Source organism: Emydura macquarii, unplaced genomic scaffold (assembly GCF_026122565.2).
Source record: "Emydura macquarii macquarii isolate MOO-44397 ecotype Brisbane River unplaced genomic scaffold, CSIRO-AGI_Emac_v2 contig_2768, whole genome shotgun sequence".
In the NCBI taxonomy this organism is placed as follows: domain Eukaryota; kingdom Metazoa; phylum Chordata; order Testudines; family Chelidae; genus Emydura; species Emydura macquarii.
This window is the reverse complement of record NW_027132905.1, coordinates 32,999,811-33,011,866: the sequence shown is the minus strand read 5'-3', so window position 1 is coordinate 33,011,866 and position 12,056 is coordinate 32,999,811.

Below are 12,056 nucleotides of genomic sequence, written 5' to 3'. Positions count from 1 at the left end.
CCCACCCAGGCTCCCGTGCTATGCAGGGGACATGCTAAGGGCCTAGGCCAAGATTCGCAGATGCTAGTGCATGGGACGGGACAATAGAATGATGAGGCCTGAGTCCCACCCCTCTATGGTAGCAAGGCACCTATGTCCAGGCCTGAATTTGGAGGTGTGACCCTCTTCCGGAGTCAGGAGCCTCAGGACCAGTGGGGAGAGCACTGCCTGGGTGGCAAGAGATGTGCCTTCAACCCCCTCTTCTGTTTGATTTAGAGCAGGGACTTGAGCCTGACTCTCCCCCCTGCCAGGGAGTGCCCAGCCCCCTGGGCCAGAGAGCCCATCTTGCCCTGCCTTTCTCCCTGTCTCGCTATCTGGCCCAAGAGGAACAGCATCATCAGCAGGGACTGAGAGAGAATGACTTCCCAAATAACACCTGCCAGAGGGCTTCCCTGCAGTAATTCCTTTTGAACTGGAGCATCTCTTTCGAAAAACAGCCAGTCTTGATTTAAAAGTTGTCAGTGATAGAGAATCCACCTCGACCCTGGAAGAATTGTTCCCATGGCTAATTACACTCACTGTCAAAAATTTACCCCTTATTTCCAGTCTCAATTTGTCTAGTTTCAGCTTCAGGCTATTGGATTGTTTTATACTTTCTCTGCTAGACTGAGGAGCCCATTATTCAATAGCTATTCCCCATGCAGGTACTTACAGACTGTATCAAGACTGCCCTTAGCTTTCTTTGTAAGATAAATAGATTGAGCTCTTTGAGTCTATCACTATAAAGCAGGTTTTCTAATCTTTTAATCATTCTCATGGCTCTTCTCTGACCCTCTCCAGTCTATCAATATCCTTCTTGAATTGTGGGTACCAGAACTGAACTCAATGGTCTACACAGGTGCCAAATATAGAGGTGAATTAACCGCTCTACTGCTACTCAAGATTCCCCTGTTTACGCATCCCAGGATTGGATCAGTTCATCTGGCCAGAGCCCTTAGAGGCCATGTTCATTTGATTATTCAGCACGTGGGTGCATGTATTCTGCATCCCAGATGAGTGCCCTAAGTACTTGGCAAGGAGTGGATGGGTTCACACATGCCAGCCACCCTCCCAGCTACCTTTTGTCTGGGTTAGATTGGGTGAGGCAGGAAGGGGGCACCTAGTTTGAGGATCCCACCAGGGCTTATGTGTAAATAATGTAACCTGCTGCTGAGGAAGGCTGAGGGGCGCTGTGTAGCGCCGGTTCATGTCTGTGTAAATCACATCCCCATCAGCCAAACTCTGGGATAATCAGCATTAAAAGGAACCTATTTTCAGTTCATTCAGGGAAAGCAGGGCTCCTGTTGGGCCTGGGGTTGGCATCACATTCTCCTTCCAGGAGAATCAAACTCTGCTCAGCTCAAAAAAAAGACATTCACACTGAATTGGACAGTAAGGTTCACCTACTTCAACTGCTGCCCTGCTTCCTTCAGACCAACTCTGCGGTGCCCCTCAAGCCTGACCCACAGCCCCCTGCTAGTTGAGCCCTGGGATCCCCACACACACAGCTCTCCCAGTGCCCCTCAGTTGTGACCCGTGGCCCTTGCCCACACACATAGCTCTGCCAGTGCAAATGCCCTCCCACATGTCCTGCTGGTGTGTGCCAGGGAGGCAATGGAGCATGCCAGCAGAACCCCAGGAGAGGGATTCCTCCTCTCTGGTGTCTGACAGGAAAAAGGGACGGGAGTTTCTGTGTGTTTGTAGGACTTCACTAAAAACCCCTGGGCCTGCACACTTAACTCTATAACCAAGCTGTGACGCTGGCTGGATTAGGGGGACCATTTATGATATTATTTAACATCAATATTTCAAAATTACAATAATTGACAATGAGATAGGCCCTATCAGGTACCGTTAGAAAGGCTATAATGGCTAAGTATGATGATATTGTTTGTGTGCATGTGTCATATTTGTATTGGAAGTTATGGATAGGTTTGATGTATCTGCATTTCAATTTGTGCTGTGTTTCTGGGTGACACCCCAGACAGGATGACAGCATCAATAAGCTGCTTGATAGCCCATTAAGGAAACTCACAGGTACAATGGGCCCAGGGGTAGAAGCCAGGGAGAAGACTTACTCATGTGACCCTGGACTACTCCATCTTATTTCTGTAAATTTCCATAAGCAGCATGGAAAAGGCTAAGGGACATAAAAGGCAGCTGCAACACATCCATTTTGTCTTCAGTCGTCAGTCTTCAGCCTTCACCTACCTCTGGACCAACTCATCTACAACTGAAGCTGTGAAACAAAGGACTGAGACCCATCCAGGTACTGGATGTACATCAAAGGGACTATACAAGCCTGCAAACTCCACAATTCTACTGGAAACCTGATAAATATGGACTTTTAAATCATTTGTATGTATCTGATTGCTTTAATCATTTAACATTTCTCTTATAGTTTGTTTTTTTCTTTTATAATAAACTTTTAGTTTTAGTTACTAAAGGATTGGCTGGCAGAGTGGTATTTTGGGTAAGATCTAAATTTATAATGATCTGATAATGTGGCTGACCCTTTGGGGTCAGGAGAACCTTTTTGGTAAAGAGCATAGAGTTTTAAATAACTTATCGCTTTACTGGACCTAATGGCTGATTGGGAGCCTGAGGCTGAAATGCAGTAAATGGGGCTGTGTATATTTTGTTTTAACTTCTTGATAACTGGGGAATCAGAATCATCGTTTGTAGCTGGTTGGGAAGTCTGACAGTGTCACCCGACAGTGTTGGGAGAATCTGCTCTCCTTTTGCAGCCTGCCCTGACCTTGGCATTTTCAGATGGTCTACACTAGGCATGGATGGGTCTCACAAGGCTTTTGCAAGGGAATTTCCCTGGTTCTTTAATGAGTGCCAGAGTGGGTACTTTCTGAGAGTCTGGAGCCCTGCTCGGCTAACCTCGCCATGGCCCCCAGAACCCCAGGCTCTGTTTCTGGCTGGGCAATGTGGCTGCAACACCGTGGTTAGAGCAGGACACTGCACATCAAGCCTCCTGGGTGCCATCTGTCTGTGAAATGAGGCTTTAACACTCATTGATCTTTGGTTCTCAGTGCTTTGTAAGGCGGGGGTGGGGTGGAGCGCCTTGAAGCAGACATCATCACCAGGCACATAGCTCTGGCTCATTCCTTCTTCCAAGCGATGTAGCTCAATGGATGAAGTGGGGAGCACTCATATTACAGTCTGTGTCCCTTTTGGCTGCCCAGTTACTCTCATTATAAGAGAGGGCACTTGTATTGCCACAAACTGGCTTTCAGCCCCTGAGCCCGCTCTGTCCTGGCAATCATAGAATCATAGAAGATTAGGATTGGAAAGGACCCCAGGAGGTATCTAGTCCAAACCTCTGCTAAAGCAAGACCAACCCTAACTAAATGATCCCAGCCAGGGCTCTGTCTGTCAGCACAACCCACCACCACACCGTCTGTCAGCATTCCCTGCCCCCTTTGTTTGTTAGCACACCCCACCCCTACTGTCCATGTCAGCACACTTCACCGTCACACCATGTCAGCACACCCCAGTCTGTCAGCACACCTACCTCCACACCGTCTGTCAGCACATACCCCCACTGTCTGTCTGTCAGCAAACCCCACCACCTCACTGTCTGTCAGCACACCCGACCTCCACTGTCTGTCATCACCCCCAGCACCACACTGTCTGTCAGCACATACCCCAGTCCATCTGTCTGTCAGCACACCTGACCCCCTCTGTCCCCATGCTGTCCGTCTATCAGCACAACCGCACCCTCTGTCCATCTGTCAACACATCTACCCCAACACCATCTGTCAGCACACCGCATGCCCTCTGTCAGTCTGTCAGCACACCCCATGCCCTCTGTCCATCTGTCAATACACCCCACCCCGCCTTGCTATCTGTTAGCATGCCCCACCCTCCCCTCCATCTGTCTGTCAGCTCATGACTGTGGAGGTGCAGACAAGTCTGCATCATGTCTGATGTCAGGGTTCCCTGCAGCTCCCGTAGTTTGGCCAACAGGCTTGTGCCAGCGCCTCTGCCTGCCTTGGCTGCCCATTTGCTCGTGCCCCAGGGTGCACAGACAGGACAAGATGCAGGCCTGCTGGCTACAGGACTCCGCCTTGCGTGCCTCCTTGTGCAGGCCCTGCAGTGAAGTGACAGAAGGGCTCTAATGCCAAGTTATTAGTGGTCTCTATTAAGAGGGCCCCTGAGCACATCCATTAGGAGCCACTATCCTGACCCTGTCAGTGCCATCATGGGCTGCAGAGAGGGGCCTGTATACAGCTACCGGCATTGACCTATTCAGCCATCACCTGGCTGGGAATGTGCCACAACAAGCCTCCGAGCCAGTGCTCTCATGTCACGAGTTCAAGGAGCTGAGCTGCCTCATTGAGCCCATGTGGTGTGCGGGACGGCAGCTCCCCAATCTCTGCCTGTGCCTGGTGCAGATTTCCTGGGCCTGGACGGGCTCAGAGGCTGCCTGGGTCACCCTCCACGGGGAAGCGGGAGACGGGGTTCTGCTCCCTTCTCCCCCAGCCTGCCTTTCTGGCCACTGAGATGCATCCTCAATTGTGGGTCTCCCAGAAGCTCTCGTGACCGCATCCTGGGGCCAGTGGAGAGTGAGCCCCACGTGCAGAATGGCTGCACTGGTGTCTCAGAGGGCAGGAAGGCAGGTCAGGGGGAGGGGCAGCAGAATCCACTTGCTGTGGGCTTGCCAGGTCCTTCCTGGTGGCTCCCACTCATGGCCAGCTACGCACACATTCTGGCCAAGACCCCTGTGTAAGGGGGAGGGGACATGATTGTTGGCACAGGGGTTTTCTCTGGCAGGAGTTGCTGATCCCATCCACAGGGGAGTTGAGCAAACTGCCCGAGACCTGGCAAACTCGTACGAGCATCAGGCTGTTCAGTGCATTGCCTCTCTGGTGAGAGGCTCACAGCAGTGTTGCAAAATATTCAGTCTTGGCCGGCTAAGCCAGACTTTAGCCAGACTTTAGACATAACACAAAAGGGGAGAGAGAAGAGAGAGAAGAAATCAGATGGGAAGGAAAAAGAGAGGAGCCGAGAGGAAGAGTCTTACATCACAGGTAGTGTTCAGGTTTCAGCCAGTGGAGATGGCAATGGCATCTGGGTCCCAGTCTGGTCAAGACAATTGTCAAAATCAGGACTACAAGGCCTGGGATCCCAGGAGATTTGGGGGAGAGAGGGGTGGTGAAGCTCAGTCCAGTAACCAACTGTTCTCACCAAATCAGTGGTATATGGAGGGTCTCTGGCGCCCGAAGGCCAAGCCTACATTTGTGTCCCTCCCATGCCCCCTCCTTGCGTAGGGCAGAACAGCTCCTGGCATTGCCCCCAGGGAAAGGAGGTCTGTAGCTGCGGGAAGGAAGTGAGGCACAGGAGAGGAGGGCTCAAATGCAGGCTTGGCTCCATCGCCCCCGCTTACCTGGCGTGCAGTGCCCGCCTCTCTCACTGCAACCCCCGCAGCCCAGCACCAGCTCGGACAGGGGCGGCCACACCTCCCCAGCCTGGGGAGGGGGGGCTGGATTGGCTGTTCAAGACGTGGTGGGGAGGCGCTGAGGGGCACTCCTCAGAGCCTCCTGCGCCCCCCCGCTCCCCACCTGTTGTGAAGGGCTGGCCTGGCACGGCACGCCACCCCTCCACCTGCCATTCCAGCCCTGCAGCGTGGCAGTGGCTCAGATGGGGAGCGGCCTCTCCCCCTGGCTGGGCCAGCTCTTCACGATGCCTGGGCGGGGGGGGCAGGAGCAGAAGCAGGAACAGCCACCCCTCAGTCTCCTGCCTCCTCTGCCCATTGTGAAGGGCCGGTCCGGCATGCCCCCTCCCTCCCACCCCGGACTTACCCACCACTCCAGCCTCGCGCCAGCTCAGATAGGGTGACCTCACCCCTCTAGCCTGGGTGGGGAGCCAGGTCAGCCTTTCACAACAGGTGGAGGGCAAGGGGCACAGGAGGCTGTGGAGCGGCTGCTCTCGTTTTCGCTCCTGCACCCCTCCTGCACGTCATGAAGGTCCTGACTGGCTCCCCCCGCCAGGCCAGGGGGGTGAGGTCACCCCATCTGAGCTGGCGCGAGGCTGGCGCAGCGGGTAAGTGCACTCCAGGCCAACCCTTCACAAAGGGTGGGGGCGTGCAGGAGACCCTGCGCCGCTCAGAGCCTCTTATGCCCCCTGCTGCCTGCGTGTCATGAAGGGCGGGCCTGGCGCCCCCACTCAGGCCGGCACCCATGGGCTTGGCCTCCCCCTCCCCCAATGATCTTCAAAAGGAGTGGAGGTGGCACAGCCTGTCTTCTCGTCATTTTATTCACCAGTTTGGCTTAGTTTCCAACACACCAATTCTGGTTCACTGATTTCTGGTTAGAATCATAGAATCATAGAATATTAGAGTTGGAAGGGACCTCAGGAGGTCATCTAGTCCAACCCCCTGCTCAAAGCAGGACTAACCTCAGCTATATCATCCCAGCCAGGGCTTTGTCAAGCCTTAGCTTAAAAACCTCTAAAGATGGAGATTCCACCACCTGCCTAGGTAACCCATTCCAGTGCTTCACCACCCTCCTAGTGAAAAACTTTTTCCTAATGTCCAACCTAGACCTCCCACCCTGCAACTTGAGACCGTTGCTCCTTGTTCTGCCATCTGCCACCACCGAGAACAGCCTAGCCCCATCCTCCCTGGAACCTCCTTTCAGGTAGTTAAAGGCTGCTATCAAATCCCCCTCATTCTTCTCTTTTGCAGACTAAACAAGCCCAGTTTCCTTAGCCTCTCCTCATAAGTCCTGTGCTCCAGCCCCCTAATCATTTTGGTTGCCCTCCGCTGGACTCTCTCCAACTTGTCTACATCCTTTTTGTAGTGGGGGCCCATAACTGGACACAATACTCCAAATGCGGCCTCACCAATGCCGAATAGAGGGGAATAATCACTTCCCGGGACCTGCTGGCAATGCTCCTCCTAATGCAGCCCAGTATGCTATTAGCCTTCTTGACAACCAGGGCACACTGCTGACTCATATCCAGCTTTTTATTCACTATTACCCCTAGGTCCTTTTCTGCAGAACTGCTGCCTAGCTCGTTGGTCCCCAGTCTATAGCTGTGCATGGGATTCTTCTGTCCTACGTGGAGGACTCTGCACTTTTCTTTGTTGAACCTCATTAGATTTCACACTTCTCTTATTCACTCGGCATGATCCTAGTGTAAGCGGGGGAATGGTCCCACTATTATGGAGAATGTTCCCGGCTCATACGCTACCCTGGTTGGATTGGTTAGCAAAAGGATCTGAGTCCTTGCCCCCACTCCCTTTACCCAGAGGCCTGCCTGACCTCGAGGGCCCCCCTCCACTCCTGTATGACAGGGTCCTTGTAACCCTGCCAAGGCTGGGCCCGAGATCCCAGGTGGCTCGACCCCCAACCTTGTCATGGTCACTTAGGGCAGGGGCTGGGGTTTCCCCACTGTGGGGCACCCTCTCTGCTCTGGGCGCGTCCCTAGCCCACTGATCATTGCATATAGTTCAACACAATAGTTTATTAACAGCAACTAATAAAAATTAAGGAAAAAATGGGAAAGAAGGAAGGAAACAAGTAACTCTTTTGTGGGCCCGGGGACCCCACACAGCGTCTCTGGGGTGTCAGGGAAGCTAACAGCCTGCTCCTCACACGTCCCAGGCCTCCTTCCCAGGCCCTGGCTGCACTGCAGGTAGGCTGCAGGTTAGACACATGTTCTGGCAGTGGCCACACGCCTCCAGGCGCTAGGGGGCAAGGCCCTTCTCCCCAGCATCGCCCCCATCGGGGTCACGACCCGCTCCCAGTCCGGCCTGCACGGCCTCTGGGCTGGCGTCTCCCTGCGCGGGGCCCTGCCCAGGGTCCCCCTCACTCTTCCCAGCTGCTCGCCACACCTGGCTCCGGATGGCCCCAGCCCAAGCCCCCCCGCCTCAGCGTGGCTGCTGCTCTGCCTTCAGCCCAGCCACCTGGATAGTCCCTCTGGCGCCAGCTAGTGCAGCTCTGGGCACTGCTCTCACCTTAGCTCGGCCCGCTCTGCCCGGGCAGCTCACATGGGCTGACCCACTGAGCTCCTGACTCCCTCATTGGCCTGCCTGCCCTATCAATCAGGCTGACCTGGAGCGTTGGCATCTCCCCATTGGCCCTGGGCACTGTCAGTCTCAGGGTCTTGATTTCTCATTGGCTCTTCCCCTTTTGGGAAATGCCAACCAAAAACCCCACCATGTTTCTGTGAGCAGGGACAGCCCCTGGACTCCAGCACAGCCCTTGAGTTATGTCAGGAGGCTGTTTGTTTGGACTGATTCAGTCTGTCTCTTCTCTCTGTCTGTCCCGCTTTCATGCCTTTTCTCATCACCGCCTGTTGTTCTAGGTTGTTACAACACTCACTTCTCACAGCTGACCTCACAATTCAGATATGTCTGTAGGCCCACTTATCACACCAGGACCCACAGCAAGGGGGCATCTCCCCTCCACAATCCCCAGCCTGCTCCTCTCACCAGCATTGCCTGAGCCTTGTCCCACAGCCAGAGCCTGGCTCAGCTGGGGGCTGGTAGCGCTTGGCAACATGGAAAAGAGGCATAGAGAGCAGTGTTCTCAGCACTGCAGCCCCACAGCGTGGTGCCAGGCTCACAGCCCCACACTCCACAGCCTCACACACCCCCACAGTGACAGACCCATGCACCAGAGCCCCATGCACCGCTCAGTGACAACCTCATGCACCACAGCCCCACACTCCACAGCCACACTGCACAGTGGCAGCACTGTAGCCCCCCACACCCCAACCCTACAGCAGTGAGAGCCCCACAGCCCCAGCCCCATACACCTCCACTCCACAGGACTGCAGCCGCACACACCCCATCCCCACAGCACTGTGACAGTCCTTCAGGCCCACACACCAGTGTCTGAGCCACCACATACATTAGTCAGGGAGGCTGGGAAGGGGGGGATCCTGTGCTACCCATCTGCACAGAGATAACCTGCTTGGTGAGACATCTCTGAGAGGAAGAGGCCAGGCTGCTGAGGGCCAAGCTAACCTGCCCCTGCGGGAGTGGACCCAGAGGCCATGCAACATCTCCCGGGGGGCCAGTAGTGTCAGGCTGTCCAGAGATCTGCATTAGGTGCTGCAGGGGAGACTCAGCAGGCAGACGGCTTAGCTGGCTCAGCCAGGTGCCCTGCCTGCTCCAGAGAAAAAAGGGAGCCATCAGTCCTTGGAGCTCACAGAAAAGGAGCCCAGCCCAGCCCTGGAAGCTGGTGGTTGCCTTGGGACCAATGATCGTGACCTCAGGACATTCATTCTGAGCAAACAAAGAACAGTTCTGATCAGTCATATATAAACATGGTGCTTTAAAAAGGCTAATTTCTCCAAATTATGAGTGAACTTAATTGGGAGGAAAAATGTAGACAGAAAACTATGACTCATAATTGGGAGTTCTTTAAGAAGAGCTTACTAGAGGGCCAAAAAGCCATGATTGCACAATTGAGAAAGAGGACAACTTTGGCTAACCATCCTGGTTCAATGATAAAATGAAGACAGCAATTAGAAATAAAAAAGCAATATGTAACAAATGGCAGATGGGGGAAATGAACACAATCAATATAATGTAGAAGTTATGAAGTGCAGAAAATTGATGAGGGAAGCCAGGGAAAAATCCATGGCTGGCAGAGCTAAGGACAATAAATACAGTAGGAACAAAAGGAATCCTAGCAATGGTATAGGCCCAATTACAAAGTTGTTACTAATGGTGAGATAAAGCAGATGTGTTCAATAAATGTATCTGTTCTGTCTGTGTAAAGGAGCAGATGATGTAGTCGTATCATGTGAGGATGAAGAAGTATTTTCCTGTCCAGTAGTACCTGAGAAGGATATAAGGTGTCATATGTAAGGCTATAGGTGTGCTGGTGGGCATGGGGGTGCGTGATATCTGTGTTTGGGGATGGGGCAGTGAGTAAGTGTTGGTCTGTGGATGCCAGCAAGACCAATCTGCCTGGAGACAAGGCAAAAAGACGGGAAGCTGTGTGCGCAAGATTGGTGCCACGTGCACCACCCGGAGAGTGGGAATGATTCGGGCCACTGATTGGCTGAGGTGTAAGCAGACCGAACTGATTTAAGGCGGGCAATGCCACAATTCGGGGCTGTCCATCTGAGCGACAGCGTGGCGAGGGCATGTTTGGTTTGCGTGGGCATCAAGAATCGAGGACAAGAAGTAGCTGACTGCGGACCAGGCTGAGAAGCCGACGACTGCGGACCTGGAGCCGAAGCAGACGAATAAGACCAGATCATGAACAACACTCCTTGGGTGGAGTGAAGATCAATTGTAAATATTTAAGATTGAGGGAACCCAGGGTTGTGTTGCTGGTTTTGGGCCTGGGGTTTATCTCCATTGTTTTATTCTTAACTTCAGTGGTTTTTGTGTTTATTATTTGTCACCATAATAAATTGTCCTTTGATTGAAAACCAGATGTGTGATTTACAGTCTGTCCCCGGTGATAGATCCGGAAGCCAGGGTAAACGAACTTCCCCCATAACAGGGAGGCCAGTGCAAGGCTGTTGGTGGAAGGGGAGGGGGTGACTGGGTCTAGTGCGTATGTGCTGGGTGCAGGGGTGTTTTGTAGGAGGGAGGAATGGAGAGGCACTGGCTGTGTGTGTGGTGAGTGTATGGGTGTGTGCTGTAGCAGCACTGAGTGGAACAGTGTGGGGAGAATGGGTGTTTGATAGGGATGGCATGGTGTGGAGACAGTGGTACAGTGTGGGGGGAGGGAAAGGAGATGGCACGGTGAGGGGGTCAAAGTGGTCTGGGAGGGAAGGGGAGACAGCAGATGATAGGGGGAGGACACATTGCCAGCAATATGAAGATGACACACAGCTCTATCTGTTCTTCACAACATACAACCACACACCTCCCAAGATGGCCTGGTGGCTGGACACAATCAGCTCTTGGATGAAGAATGAAGGTGGACCCATGCCAGACGGAGGTGATGCTGGTGGGCAGAGGAAAACACCTAGAAGAGTTTGCATCCCCAGTGCTGTCTGCTTTGGTCAAAGATTTCCACTCCCAATTGGCCAGTTAAGTCCATAGCTTAGGAGGCTCCAGGATTCCTCGCTGATGCTGAGCTGTCACACAATAGTTTCTGAGAGTAACACTCAATACCTTCTTTGGTCGGCGAGGAGACTCCAACCCATGGTGTTGGATGATGACGAGGCCTCAGTTACCCAGGCCTTCATCACCTCTCAACCAGTCTGCAGCAGTGCGATAGACCTGGGCAGGAAACCATCAGAGCTTAGGAAACTCCAACTGGAACAGAATGCTGCAGCCTGTCTCCTCAGCGATACTGTCAACTGCAAGCACATCAGGGCTGTCCTCTGCTGGCTTCTCTGGCTTCCCATTGAACAGTGGTTCACAGCCAGAGTCTCAGTCCTTATCTTCTAGGCTCTCAGTGGCCTGAGCCCAGGATATCAAAAAGAGCCTCAAGTTCCAGGATGAGGACCCCTTCAACAGCTCAGTCCCTTTAGCACAATAGAGCTGTCCACTGCAAGGCAAAAGCTCAACTGTGCAGGACACAAAGTTTTCCTGGGTGCCATTCCTAGACACTGGAACAAACTTCCCTAGGAACTAATGACCATCCCAAACCTCACTGCTCTCCGCTCCCAGTGCCAGGAGCACTTCTCCAACAGGCCTCCTCCAGTATAAACGCAGAGCACCACGGACATTTAAAAACAAAACAAATCATTCCATTGCCCACACTATTCTCCCCAGAGGGACAGGAGGAGAGAGAGAATGAACCACACAGGGCAGATGACAGTCACTGGAAAGCATTCAGATCATACAGTGTTGAGGATGGGATAAGAATTCAAATAATAGAATAGAGAGGGGGAAAAACAATACAGAAAGGGGAATAGGCGGTGGGGAGAAGGCAGCATTGGCGGAAACATGAGGAGGAGAAACTAAAGTGAAAGGAAACAGACCCTGAAAATGGAGGGGAAAATATTCTCCAGACTCATGGCATGGGGGGAGAACAGCGGGCGGGAGATATTGTGGCATGGAGGAGGAGAAAGGAGGACCACAGGAGTGTGGGTGCAGGGAGCAG